Below are 13,108 nucleotides of genomic sequence, written 5' to 3'. Positions count from 1 at the left end.
CAGTGGCGCGCTCTCTCTCTTCCTGCTGCTGCCTTTGGATCCAGATGTAGAACTCTTAGCTATCATGTCTGCCTGCATGCTACCATACTCCCCACAATGAAGATAATGGACTAAACCTCTGAAACTGTAAACTAGCATCAATTAAACGCTTTCATTTATAACAGTTGTCATGGTCATGATGTCTCTTCACAGCAATAGAAACCATAACTAAGACAGAAGTGATCTTAAAGTTAGCATCTATCTTTCTACCTACCTATATATACACACCCATAAATATGTATGTATATATGCATATCTATCCATCCTTTCACTGTTTTCTATAGAAATTTCTTTAGCTACTGACATATTTCACATGTATTTCAACTATATTTTTATATATAAAGTACATGTCGTATAAATCACAAACAGGAAATTTACTGTCTTAATTTCATTCACAAATTTTTTGCTTTAAAGTAGTTCATGAAATTTCACTGAAGGGATTGGCAGATTTAGGACTCAGTCTACATTTTGCTTATTTTTTTTTTGTCTATTAGGACTTTATTCTTTCTTTCTTTAAAGACAGGATCTCACTGTCTAGCTAGGCTAGACAAAAACTCTAAGAGATCTGCCTGCTTCTTCCTTGAGTGCTGGGATTAAAGCCAAGACATTTCCTTTTTTTTTTTTTTTTTTTAAAAAAAAAAGCTATTATTCATCATACTTTTGTAATAGCTTCAAATACATGGTTACATTATCCACTTGGTGCTTATATGAGAGATTAAAATAAGCATGGGAGACATTACAGTGCATCTTATGCTAGCATCTTTACTGCCTTCAACAAGCAACATAATTACAACAGTTTAACCGCCTTTTTCCTTCCTTCCCAGGGCTCATATATCTCATTTCCATATGTTGCAAACCTCTAAGCATCTTGTTATTGTTGTTTTAAAGCAAATCCCTAAGCATCTTGTTATTGTTGTTTTAATGTATCAATAGAATTGCATTTGCCAGCATACTGGCTTCCTCATGGTCTTCCTGTTGTCCTGTGTATCCATCTGGAATCCCTTTTGTTCAACCTGGAAACATTCTTTTCATAGTTGAATCTATTGGAGAGGAAACTTAATTCCTTTATTTGATCACTAAATATCTTTATTCTTCCCCTTTATTTTAAAAGGTTTGTTCCTTTATCTTATGTTATGTGTGTCTGCTTGTGTGGGAGAGAGAAGTAGACAGGTACAGAAGCAACAGTAAAGAGCACAACAGAGCATCCATGCCAAGACACCCTTATACTGTCTTTCACTGAAAATCACCACTTAGGGTGGTACCGTCTTTGCCAGTGGGAAGAGGGAAGTGTCTTCCTCACAGATAAAAGGAGAAAATCTATAATACAGAGTAGCATATACTAGGAAAACTATTAGTACCATCTCACATTTGATGTAACTGGGACAAGATATGAAAATGTGCATCCTGAGGGCGATGATAGAGAGTTTCTGAGCATCAACTTTGTAAGGTGATGCGATGGATCACAGCAAAGGAGAAAACGGGGGGGGGGGGGGGCTTAGGGATAATAGTCTTCATTAGTGGTCAAAGGAAGCCCCAGGACGCTTCGTCTGAGCTTGGTACTTAGTGATCTTTGAGTACTGAGTCCCCTTGGACACTCTCTCAAAGGGTCCTGAGCCCTCATCACACATACCATATTTGTACTAAAAATACTGTTTCTCTGAAAGTCAAATTTCTCTGGACATCTTGTATTTTCCAAGAAAACTTACGTTCTATCCATATTTTCCAAATACATTCAGAAGTGTAACTGAGGCTGAGATGGAAAAAGAACATACTTGAGAAGAGATAATTGCTCCTTGTAAATACATACTCTAAGAATAGTAAGTGTACATACATGCATGCTTGTATGTGTGCATGTGTAGATGTGTGTGTGTGTGTGTGTGTGTGTGTGTGCTCGCGCGCGCGTGCGTGTGCATGCAGGTGCACATGCTTGTGTACATGTGGAGGAAGGAAGCCTGTATCACACCAGCTTTAATAGGGTGGGCTCTGAGGAAGACTGGGGAATGAAGAACACATGTCTCCCTCCTCTTGGGATGGAAAGTTCTTTTGAGAAAGCAGACATTTAACCAGGATACAGACAGGCTAAAGAAAGGTAAGGCAGAGTGTGGGAGATCAAAGAAAGAGCAATCAGAGCCATGGACTGGGAACTGAGTAGCCATCTGCTTCAGTGAGACAGTGGGGAAGGGAAGGAGGAGTCTGGGCCAAGATGTGAAGGGTCTTTTCCATCATGTGATGAATGGGGTGATGATAAACAGGCTCATAGGAAAGGTTAAAAACTGATTCGTTCAGGGGACAGACTCCAGGGCTCTTCTGGACCAAAGGCAAAGTATGAGGTGAGAATCAGAAGAGGAGAGGAGAGGAGACCACCAACTTTGTGGAAGCGTCTTAGGATTGTGGTTGAAAGGCAGAGGGAGAATACAGTGAGAATGAGGGAACAGAATATAAAGAATGTAGGGAGAGAAGTTGGTGTAGTTCCTGGAAAAGAGACATGTTGCCCAGGAGAGGACAAGCAGCAGTCACTGGGGTTCGTGGGGCAGGACAGAGTTTGAGGTGGATCCAAAGGGGGCTCCAAGCAGAGGGAGTAGAGTAGGATAAGCCTTAGGGTACAGGATACCCCCAGCTGCTGAGTGAACCACCACCTCATGAGGCTCTGGGTTTCCGAACTGTTTCTCACTGGGAACACATTTTGGGGACCATGATCCATTCATAAATAAGATATGACTCAGTCAACTGGGAGAGACATAATGGGCATTTTCAAGGGAAAAAAAAGTTATCTAAGCACCCATTCTACTTCCAATGATGCTCTTGTCAAACCTCCTCAAAAATATAGTTCCTAAATGTCATGTGCCTACTCTTCAACCTTCAGTGGCCTTCAGTTGCCTTCTGTATGGAATTCCAACTCCACAGCATGGTACTGAAGACCATGCTTCATTTGAAAATGCCTCACTCACTTGGAACTCAAGTGCTGAGAGTGTCTTATCTAAAGTAGGAATGACAATTACTTAGAAAAATGAACAGAGGGCTGGAGAGGTAGCTCAGTGGGAGAGTGCTACCTTGGAAGCACTAGCAACTGAGCTTGGTCCCCAGAACCCATGCCAAAAAACAAACAAACAAACAAAAAAAAACACACAAAAAGTCAAGTATGGTGGCACACATTTACAGTCATAGTGCTGGAGAGACAGACACAGCACAATCCCTGCGGCTCACTGGCCAGCCACCCCACCCCTGCTGGCAAGCTCCAAGCCAGAGACAGACCCTGTCTCTACAATAACACAGTAACAACAAAAAATGTTGCTCATGACTGAGAAATGACACCTGAACTTATTCTCTGGCCTCCACATGAACGAACACACACACACACACACACACACACACACACACACACACACAAATACTCACCTGTATACACTTACATATACACATGGACATACACACACAGACAACACAAAAATAAAAATAATGATCAAGCAGAGAGCTACAGCTTGTCATTCAAGTACAGTTCACGGAAACTGCTATTACCCTCACTGGCTGAGGAGGGGAGAGCAGGCCTCTGTGGCTGCCTCTGGCTGCAGGGAAGTGGGGACGTGTCATTGAATGTCCTTCTCATTCGAACCAGAAACAGAGCAGGGAAGTGCTGAGGCCCTGCTCCAGTCTTAGCCGCTTCAAATAAAACAGCCAAATTAATTTGTTGTCATAGCTCTAGGAATTTCTTGCAAGGAGTTGCCTCTGAGGTTAATGAGCATAATAGGCCAATTCTATGTGAGCTGACATTTGGGGAATTTGAAAATGTGGGCCTTAGTAATGGGTAAGGTTTCCCTGAAAAAAATAATAACGTGTTGTCTTAAGGCATGTGGACTTAACTAAAGGCATGCGTTTTTACCACTTCTGGACGTTTATTTTATAGGAAGACATCTTTAAAGTTTCTCCAACTCATTTCCTGTCCTGCCAGCTTTGTCTGCCAGCCCTTTCCTCATCATGCCTGCTAGGGCCAAAGGCTTGCCTCTGGTTCCCGTCTATCACTAGCATTTGACATTTCCTCTGTGTCTGCGGGATTCCTTCCTGTTCATCCCAACAGTCAGCTGCTCTTAACCCCATCTGGGCAACTGACAGATGTGCCATGAAAAGCAAAATATGCTATGCATTTGGTCCTGGAAACTCCAGGGTGTCCAGAGTGTGTACCCAATCCGAGTGTTTCCCCTTAGAAGCTTCCAGACTGAACCAGACTAGGCTCAGCACCTGCCAATGAAACAGCGGGCTAAAAAACACAGCCTCTAGGAAGGCAGATCTCAAAACACTGCCCCTCTCTCCTCCTTTAAGATTACGAGTAAGCCTAGGGGTCTAGAGAACCAAGGTTCCTAACTTATCAAGCAGCTAAGCTGTGAAGCCGACAGCATGGGCAGGCACTATTGGTGCCCCTGTGCATGAAGACATACATATTGGTAGGCGGGGCCTGGTGGACTGGAGTTCCCAGAGAGCTGATGCATTCACACCCAGTCTACTTACAGTCTTCAAGGCGTCAAAGAACACTAAAGCCAGCCATTGACCTGGCAAGCAAACGCATCCTACCAGCTGAATCTGCAGGCCCCCAAATGATGGGCCCCAGCAGTCTTGTTTTGAACTACAAAGGAAGGTGCTGGATTTGAAAGGAGTTATGACAGCATTATCTTCCCAGGATGGCCTTTAGTTCGCTCATATTTTTTGCACTGTGGGAGGAGGCTGTCAGTCTCAGAGTTCCTGTCTGAGCAAGCAGCACAGAAGTTCTGAAATGCCAATTAAATGAACATACTGGAAGAACTCTGGAAAAAAAACACTGGATCATCTTCAATTGGCATGTTTTCTCTCTAAAAGTTTTTATAACAGAACTCCACTGACTGGAACCTGGTTGCTAGGCAGGGGCAACCCCCCCCCCCCAGAAGCTGAGCTGGTTTTGTACCATTTGACTCTGGAGTTCAAATGCTTCCTACCCTCTGCCATACCCTGAATTGTATGACATTCAATTTGCATGGTTGTCTATGGACGTGCCTGAGGAGGTGTTATTGGGTGGAAAATATAAAGAAACTCTTATAGGTCTCATCTTCCAAACACATTTGTCTGATGACAGACACAGGCATTTAAAGAATCAAATGGTTTATCATTGGCTTGGTTTGTCATTGGGACTTTATTGGTGGGGGTTGAGGGGGCGAGGATAGATATTGAGTAGTTCTCCAGGGAGAAAACTTGAATTTTGGTTTGTCATTGGGACCATATGTGGGGAGTAGATGCTGAGTAGTTCTCCCAGGGAGAAAACCTGTTAGGTAAGGTCAAGGAACTGAGCCAGGAATTGTTCCCATGGAGACAAGTAATCCTCACCGCCATGACCCACAACCCTGGCCTCCTTAGCTCTGGTTCTCACTGGCTCTGTTTTGAGTTCATGACCAAACCTTTAAATTATGTGCTGGGGAAATTAGTGGGTCAAGCAAAAGGAAGACCCTGAGAGGCTCTGCTGAGGGGAAATGATGAGAAATTGATTATGCCAGCTCAATAAAGTCTTCCTGCGTGCCTCTTTTAGAAAAAGGTCAAATTAATTTCAAGTAATTAGCAGAAAGGCAGTGCTGAGGCCCAGGTCAGTGAGAGGAATGCCAAGTGCCAGAACCAGGTCAAATGCTGAGAACCGGAAGTTAACTTTGACAAACAGCTTGTTCACGAGAAAAACTTAATGGTTGTGTTTGGGTCTCAAGAACTGATGGCTAAAAACAGACATCTACAGGTACAGCAAAACAAAACCAGACGCTCCCACACCATTTCTACAAGTGGTATGCCTCAGCCATGAACTAGCATTTGGGATTTGCTATTTTAAAATCTGCAAAGAACATATATGTATGGACACACACACACACACACACACACACACACACACACGACTATATGTCACTAGGACACAGGAACCAATTAAAGGAAATTTCAATGGTCAAAGCAGGATCAATTTGAATGAGAAGATAAGCCAGAGCACTGTATCACAATTTGAAGTACAAGATAAATATCTATGAAATCCATATTGTCATAAACAAATGGTCAAATGCAGAGAAAAATAGGGAAAATCAAAAAATCTCAGAAGCATAAAACATTAAGGCTATGTAAGTACTTACTTGTCCCTCAAGGAAAGGCAGCAGCATCCCTCCCCCTCCTTAGAAGCAGGTGTAGTGATTTAATAGTACTGGGTAACAGGGAAAAGAAAGGACTTGATAGCGAGGAAGGCTAAAGAGACAATGGTCAACACCACTAGCACTGTGTCATTCTGAAGTGTGGCCCTGATATGATGTAGGGAGAGTGAGACTTTCCCTCCATGTTCTTCTCTGCAAAGCCCTGTCCCACCCAGGGAAAAGCATCAGACAATTCCAGTTGAGGCAGTCTAGATTACAAATCCTCTGACATCCTAGAGACTGTCAAGGTCATCCCAAACAAGCAAAGGCATGAAATGACCACCAACAAGGGAAGTCTTGGGGAAATTCGGCTAATGGAAGGATCCAGAATAGGCTCCTTGGAGGAAATAATATCAGGGGGGGAACTAAGGAAGACTGAATAAGGTTGGAGTCAGTCAAGAAGGGTCTATTGATGTGGTCTAATAGCTCTTCTAAGTGCAGTAATGTCAGATGTTAACAATAGGGGACTGGGCACGAGACATACAGACATTGTGTAATTTATCTGCATCTTTGGTAAATCTAAAACTGTCCTGATACAAACACTTAACATTCACAAATCTATCAAGAGGAATCATTGGGTACACTGTGCCATGATCAACTTCTTACTACCCCAAATCTCTAATGAGCAGATTCTATAAATACATGTCATCTTGGGAAAGATACATTTCTTTTTACATGTGGAATCCAAGGTGCATGCTCAATGGGCCTGAAGACTGCCTCCAAAAGGCAAAACTTCAGGTAGTGATGGAAACTCTTAGATATTCCAATACATGTGGCCCTAAAAATCTCTATATAACCCAGAAAATTCTAATTTCTTTGTAGTCATTTTCCCTTGTTAGAGGGAAAATTTTTAATTTTAAATAATTTAGTTTTTTTCTCTTTATTCAGATGATCATGAAAATGCAGTAGAAAGCATGGAGATATACCACCAAGAACTCATGATAGATGTTCATAGGGACATATCAAAAAGTCAGGGCATCAGCAGCACATGAAATCAATGTAAAACAAAGTCTTTGCATGTGGGCCTCGTGGTTTGGACAAATAATGTCCCCCACAAGCTCAAGTGTTTGAACGCTTGGTCTGCAGATGGTGGCGCTATTTGAGGATGTTAGGGAAACTTTAGGAGGTATAGTCTTGCTGGAGCAGAACATCCTTGGGGGTGTGTTTTGAGGATTTATAACCTCATTGTAATTTCAGTTCTCTCTGTTTTCTCTGTGTGGTTGAGGATGTCATCTCTCAGTGTCCTGCTCCTACTGTTCCACCTCCCCCACTATAATGAATTCTCTCACTGGAATCAAAGCCAAAATAAACTCTTCCCATCAGTCACTTTCAGTCATGGCGTTTCATCAGAGTGACAAAAAGTAACAAATACATGAGTCTTCTACCCCGACACGAGTTTCGGTCATTCAGTGGTCCTATGTGCTGGGTTTTATTCTTCCTGGTACCGGAGACCAAATTGCGGGGCCTCAACATTTTAGGCCAGCTCTAGTCCCAATCTAGCCATTACTTTTAACACGACTTGACAGACTTTCCTGCGGACATTCTTGTGGTAGATTTGAAAACATGTCTCACTTGTAGAAGGAAGACCAGAAAGTGACCTTGAAATTTTGGTTGCCCCCAAACACCAATGTTGCCTGCACAACTGTTGACCAAGCAAGTGTGAAGAATCAGTCACCCTCACTGGTTGTGTGTTGTGACTTTGGAGAACACAGGTGATGGACCCTCCTCCATCATGTGATGTGAAATTAGAGTGACATGGATGTGCCTCACATCACTTTTGGGAAAATAAGCTCTTCAGCTGAAAGTAGAATTTAAGAGTCTCCCCTGCGCGGGGGGGGGGCGGGGGGGGCCCCCGATCCTTTTTAGAATTTGCATGTTCTTTTTAAGTGACCTCAATCTCTCTTCCAACAAAAGCTTCCAGGCTGAGGAAGGATGTAAGCACACACACTCTCATTGATTGTTACAAACATATCACATCAACATAAATGTGAACGGCAGGGGAAACTGAGCACGGGCTTCACAGGAATGCTTTGTGCTACCACTGCAACGTCTCAGTAATTCTCAGTCCATTCTAAAAGAAATTAACCTTGAAAAATCACACGCCATCGAGTATTTATTCCAGCTCATCACAGTCCATGATAAGTTCTGCTTCCACAGAGCAGAAGAGGCCACACTTGTCCTTGTATCTCAAATCCCATGGTGAAAGGAGAAAACCAATTTTCCAAAGTTGTCCTCAGACCTTCATACTCATGTCCCGCCCACTGAAATAATAACAATGACAGTAATAATAAATATTAAGCATGAGAACAACCAAGAAAGAATGGGCGTTTGAGATCTAAAAGAAGGCTTTTACAGGAGAGTAAGTCAGGGTTGAGACAAGCAGGGAGGAGGGAGGCATGCACCGGCTGTCAAGGCCACATAAGACCTTGGAAAGCTGCTTCTGATGAAGTAGGGTGGTGGTGGCACACGCCTTTAATCCCAGCATTGGGGAGGCAGAGGCAGGCGGATCTCTGTGAGTTCGAGGCCAGCCTGGGTTACAGAGTTCCAGGACAGGCTCCAAGAGCTACACAGAGAAACCCTGTCTCGAAAAACCAGAAAAAAAAAAAAAAAGAAGAAGAAAAAGAAAAAAGAAACTGCTACCCATAAGAGGAGGAGGGCACAGGAGAGGGAGGGCCAGAGGACATGAACCACTCCCCTCAGAAAATGGTTATGAAGGGACAGTTGTGAGCAGCCACTTGACACAAGAGCTGGACTAAGTTTTCTGGGCTTGGAAAGTAGTAAGTGCATCTGTTAGAGCAGAATCTGCCTCCACCATTGTAATGAGTCGTAGCTTGATATTTGAGACCTACCATCTGCTAAGGAAGCTCTGGGCTCCCCTTCTAATCCTTTGGCCTCTTATTTTTCATTTCACGTACAATTTCCATAATTTCCTTGTGATGTGAGAAAGCTGGAAATTGGACATTTCCTGGAGCATTCAAAGGCTGAGTTCCACCGAGACCATCTCACGCTCAATCAATGTGACATGTCTTCCCTGGTTCTCAGCTTGACTTTTCTAAGACATGAAATTGGAGATGGGTCCCCAAAGACACTTTAAACTCCCAGTATTACTTTACATTTGCACAGTAATGGCCCAGCCCCAGAGTCCTTTGAAAGCCATTGTTCTATCTCATTCTTCCAATGCCCCCAAGAGGAGGGAGAGTGATGAGACAATGCCATGGCATAGGCAATGCCAACCAGCTCACCAACAGAAGGCTAATGGTCCCTAACTCTAGCGAGGCCATGTCCTTTCCTCCTCCCCCACTCTTTTAAATCATCGGCAGTGACAACTCATGACAAGAAAGATGGGGACAAGGCACCTCTGTCTTAGTCACTGGTCTCATTGGCCAACACTTCAGCACTCCATATAGTCTCAATGTGTCTTCCAAACTTCTAAAACTTATATTCTCATTAACATCCTCCAAAGGAGCCAGGTGACAGTAGCAAATGCCTTTAATCCCAGCACTCAGAAGGCAGACCCAGGCAGATCTCTGTGAGTTCGAGGCCAGCCTGGTCTATAGAGCAAGATCCAGAACAGGCACCAAAACAACACAGAGAAGCCCTGTCTGGAAAAACAAAAACAAAACAAATCCTTCAAAGGCATTTAAAAATGTAGTCTTCTATACTGTTATAAATGTTTGGTTCTTTGGTTGAAGATCCCTCATTACCTTCTCTTGTAGTGGTTCTCAACCTTCCCAATGCTGTGACCTTTTAATATAGTTCCTCATGCTGTGGTGAGCCCAATCATAAAATTATTTTGTTGCTACTTCATAACTATAATTTTGCTATTGTTATAAATTGTAATGTAAATATCTAATATGCAATATATCTGAGATGTAACCCCTGTGAAAAGGTAGTTCGACCATCAAAGGGGTCATCACCCCCCATAAGCTGAGAACCACTGTTCTGTCTCCTTCCCTCTCACACCGAATCTCTTCTTCCTTCCAAGTCTTCCTGCTTTTATGCCCCTTTTTGTGTGTGATCCACTACACTTAGAGGTGCCTGCATGGGCATGGATGGGGGTGCCATTTGCTCAAACAGGGACATTGTACCACTGGCCACACCACCGAGGAATGCAAGGGCAGTTCAAAAGGAACATGCCTGGGACCTAAGGTAAAAGGGAAAGATCACTGATAATACACCTCCAGGCAGTTCTGATACACATGCAAACCGAGAGCCAGCGAACATGGCAGATTCACGATATGGGGAAACCATATCAAACAGGGATCCTTCCTCCTTGAGGATGTCCATGGTGGCAGCTCCTCCTCCTGTGCAGCCTGAGCCCAGACACAGGGACACCCCTGCCACTCTCTGACGATTCTCTCCAGTCTGACCAGTTCTCACCACTTCCTCTCTCTTTTTCTTGATGATGCTCCAACTTCCTCACCACTGGTGACCCAAGTGTGACATGGTGTGTGCCCAGCATGTGCAGTGTGCTGGTTATAAATTCAGCTTCTTCCTTTTCCTTGAATATCAACTGTTCACACCCTAGCTCTGTGGAACTCAATGGAAAAGGTAGAAATCTTCTTTATTTTACAAAAGCCTTTCCTGGCATTTCTACCACAATGTATTTCCCCATGGATCCCTAGAAAAGAATGTAGTTTTCTTCTGAGTGACAACATGATTTATATATATATATATATATATATATATATATATATATATATATATATATATATATATTTTTTTTTTTTTTTTTTACATGTCCCTCACTGGAATGTAAGGTGCAGGGGGCAAAGACTTACTGCCTCCTTTGTTGGCCATGTGTCCAATGTCCAGGGCATGAGGTGTACTTTTAAAAATCATCCAAGTCAAAGAAAGTGGGGACAAGGAAAGTGGAAATCCATTTCTGAAATACAATGGGCATATCTAGGCTTTACAAATACTTTACCGGGAGAAGACGGTGTGGAGAGTTACTGTGTTGATATAGTTTCGAGGTTAGATCTTGACTGCTACTGATAAAGGGGGCAAACACACAATTGCAGATACTAACCAGATCAAATAGATGTGCCCATTGCATGGAAAATTTCAAGGGTACCACATTAATAGACCATCTATGTGTACTTCATTCATGGAAGGTTTTGCCAGTTACCCACGTGAACATGTGTTGCAATTATGGTCACATAATGCTAATGTCATCGTTGTGTGTTGAAATGGGGGGGGGGCATGTGGCATCAAAACACTAAGCAAGCTGGCAGTCACCAAATCACCTTTGTTCCTATTCTCTTAAATACTGCCAGTACTGTGGAGTCACTTGAATGCAATCTACTTTAGCCCATCTCCCTTATGGTTCCACTTCTGGAGTGGGATCCCACAGGAGTTAGGAACTGGTCCAAACAGTAATGGTGCGTCCTCGTTTTCTGGTGGTACAGACTATCTCATAATACAGAAGGTTGGTCAGCAATGATGGACCACTTTCTCCTTACATATGCCTCACAGCACCTGCCAGATGGTCAATGGACAGGAAAGATGAAGCCAAGGCCAGAAGCCAGAGCAAAACAGAATGAGCTGACACTGGTGGTGAGCCATCAACTTTGGGGCTTGTTGTACTAGTTCCCCATGCAGTGCTGGCACTTAAAACAGGATACCCAGGCAGACCTGCACTTCTGTTGAACCACACTGGGACACGAAGACCATTTTAGGACAAATATGTCCCATACATTATATAGAATTTATTTATACTCAAAAACAAACAAACAAAAAAACCCTTCACTGTTGATCTAGAATTCAATGGAATCACACTGATTCTGGCAAATCTACCCCCAGGGAAACTCTCTACTGTGTTCTCTATCATCCAGAAACCTATCGTGTGTGTGTGTGTGTGTGTGTGTGTGTGTGTGTGTGTGTGTGTGTGTGTGCACATGTGTGTGTGCCTGTGTATGTGTGTATGTCTTGTGTGTGCACCTATGTGTGTGCCTATGTGTGTGTATGTGCATGTGTGTAGAGGTAAAAAGACAACTTGAAAGAATTGGTTCTATCTTCCCACCATGTGGGTCCTGCAGGTTGAGCTCAGATCACCATGCTTGGCAGCAAGCACCCACTTTACCACTGGGCCATCTTGCCAGCCCAGAGCCTGTAACTATTTGAGTATACATATATTCTTCATTAAGTAGTATATTTCCCTTTTTCTGCATCCATCATAGCCTAATATGACTGATAAAGAACATAATGGGAGTTTCTTTACTGTCAAGTTTTTCTCCTAGGAAACAGCATCAGTACCGCCATGCTCCCTTGTCCTCCAACATACACAATTTGGGACCACCTCTTTAAAACAGATTCCCCCCCCCCATTCAGATTGGGCATTTGGCTCCCTAGGCCAAACCACTAACCTCTCCTAAAACAGTTTCAAATGCAGGCTCTCCAGGAGATAAATGGAGGATATAAATCATCCCATCTGTCCCCACACAGAGGGGCCCGGTGACCATTCTGGAAAGCTACATGGGATTTCTACAGTCCTGACTGGTCTTTTAAAAAATCTGTTTTCTATCATGAAAAAATGATCTAAAAATACTTGCACAGAACACCAGGACAAAGCCATCAGAGTGATCTCTCCAAAGGACTCAGATTTCTATGGATTTCATCATCTTCTGTCACTATGTATTCTGAAATTTAAAAAAGTCATGTGTGCTTGGCAGATGAAATGCACCAAAGTATTAATTGGCAAAATTCCAATTATCTAGGGTACATCACAGAAGGTGCAAATCAAACATGTCAAAAGTAAACACTGCTTAGAGTGTATTAAGACTCAGGGTGAATTTTTTAAGTTGTATGAAAGAATTTCTATTAGCAATCAATTGGGGGAAAGTGTTTATTAGATTATCATGAATACAAAAAAAACATAGCTGTCATTCAAATAA

At 42.9% G+C, this 13,108-nt stretch overlaps 1 protein-coding gene across 1 annotated transcript in view; it reads right to left on the bottom strand.

Moving 5' to 3' along the window:
- Positions 1-13,108, bottom strand: part of Adam12 (ADAM metallopeptidase domain 12) — a 319,985-nt gene that overhangs the window by 255,579 nt on the left and 51,298 nt on the right. The gene's annotated exons all lie outside the window — the stretch shown is intronic.

Source organism: Peromyscus leucopus, chromosome 1, assembly GCF_004664715.2.
Source record: "Peromyscus leucopus breed LL Stock chromosome 1, UCI_PerLeu_2.1, whole genome shotgun sequence".
Classification (NCBI taxonomy): Eukaryota; Metazoa; Chordata; class Mammalia; order Rodentia; family Cricetidae; genus Peromyscus; species Peromyscus leucopus.
Note: the sequence above shows the minus strand (reverse complement) of the source record. Positions and strands in the feature narration are given on the sequence as shown.